Here is a 1984-nt window from a genome sequence, read left to right as displayed (position 1 = left end):
GCTTGGAACCCCTGGGTCCTCTGGGAGGGGGAGGGATGGGCCGCCATCCCCTGATGGGGGGGTTGGGGGGGCGGTCTGGGGTTAGTGGGCCCCCTCTTCCGCGGGGGGGTGACTGGCGCCATTGGGCCACCTGTTACTGGGAGGACTGGGATGACTTAGGGGCCCCTGGATGGGGGGGCTGGTGTGAGTGGTCCCCCTGTTATTTGGGAGGAGGCTGATGTGACTGGACCCCCTGTTAATTGGGGGGACTGGGGTGACTGGACCCCCTGCTATTTGGGGTTGCCCCCATCGTACGCGGCTCCCCGGGGACTTGCCAGCACCCAGGCACCAGGGTCCCTGCCGGAGGGCTGGGGAGGGGGTGCGAGGCAGGGTGGGAGCCAGCGCCTGGGGCCGTGGGCCAGCAGCCTGGCAGAGGGGTGCTCCAGGGAGATGCCCGCCCTGCCGCCCTTCCGCAGCGCGCTGAAGGGTTGCTTGTACTCGCCCCATCCCGGGCTGTTGCTGGTTAAAAGCCTTCAGCGAACTTTTTTTCCTTGGCCCTTTTCTGCAGAAAGTTATTCCCGGCATCTGACTGACACCTTTACTGCACCCTGGGCTGGTTCGCTGTCATTTTGCCTGTTTCTCTTTATAAATGTTTGTGGTGGGGGAAGACTGTTTATCCCTGTCTTTTCCTGATGCGATTGCTTTGGAGAGTGAAGTTACCCCCTTAGGGAGTGTGCTTGTTGAAGGAAATAATGGAAAATCCCCTGTCTGGGAATGTTAAAGCTAGAGGGGGATAAATACACCTGGATCGCGGTGTTGGGAGTTAGTCGTCAAGGTGGAATAGATTCTTAGGAAGTCATGTTACTTGCAGGCGTAAACAGAGCTGGTGCAGCTTAGAGCATGCTTGGGTCTGCCAGTGTTTAGACCATGGGTTAGCTTTCAGTGTGAAAAGAAATAGTGATACTTGGTGGAATGCATATAGAGAAGAGGGACCGCTGAGGTTTTCTGCCTAATCTAAACTAATTTGGAAAATTGAAATGGGCTTGTACTTCTACAGTTCTTTTAAAAAAGCAGAAACATATATCCAGTTGAAAAGCTGGAAAAGGAGAAGGAAGGATCTCTGTAATTTTTGAAAGTGAAGCAGTGTTGGTGGGGACATCCCTCCTTCCACAGGGCTTTGTTTTGTGTGGACCATAGTGAGGAGCTGCGGGATTTAATTTTTTTGTTGTTAGCCAGCAGAGCTGTGTTTAGCTGGTACGCTGATGCACGCATCCTTTTGCTAGGTAGAAGGGAATGTGCTTTCTTTTCAGTATTTCTGTAGTTCTCTGAGAAATCCTGAGGAGCTGTTGTGCACATGCAAAGCAAATTTGGAGATTAATCTGCTGCAGATGAGGAAATTGGTGTTTTATTGGGGAAGGGCTGGTGAACCAGGCCCCTCCTGGAGAACCTGAAGTTGTCCCAGTGCAGCTCTTGTTTTTCCTTGAGATGCAGCTTGTGATGGTTGATTGCTCTGAGACAGGGTGTGCATGGCACAGGTGTCTGGATTCAGGGAGTCCTCCGTGTTGCACGTGGATGTGATGGTGCAGGAGAACTAGATTTGCAAAACACTTCCCTATAAAGTGGGGAAGAAGCAGGGAGGATGCCAGTGCTACAGAGAAAAAAAAAAACCTGACACAACTGAGCACTTTCTTTTAATCTGGTGTAAAAGCCTTAAAGAGTAAGGTAAAGAGTGGGCAGGAAGGAAAAAAAAAAAACCTGACACAATTGAGCACTTTCTTTAATCTGGTGTAAAAGCCTTAAAGAGTAAGGTAAAGAGTGGGCAGGAAGGAGGAGGTAGTTTCACACAGATGGCTTAACTCTCTGTTAATTAGTCCTGCTCTAATTGTGACAGAGTAAAACATCACTTTGCAGTTGCCTCCTGTTCAGTCAATCTCTGGGGTGGTGCCTTCTGGGTAGCCGGGGTTGAGCCTTCTGCAACTTCTATTTTCTTTTTTCCAAAGCAGCT

Source organism: Egretta garzetta, unplaced genomic scaffold (genome assembly GCF_000687185.1).
Source record: "Egretta garzetta isolate BGI_Z169 unplaced genomic scaffold, ASM68718v1 scaffold108, whole genome shotgun sequence".
Lineage (NCBI taxonomy): Eukaryota > Metazoa > Chordata > Aves > Pelecaniformes > Ardeidae > Egretta > Egretta garzetta.
Note: the sequence above shows the minus strand (reverse complement) of the source record.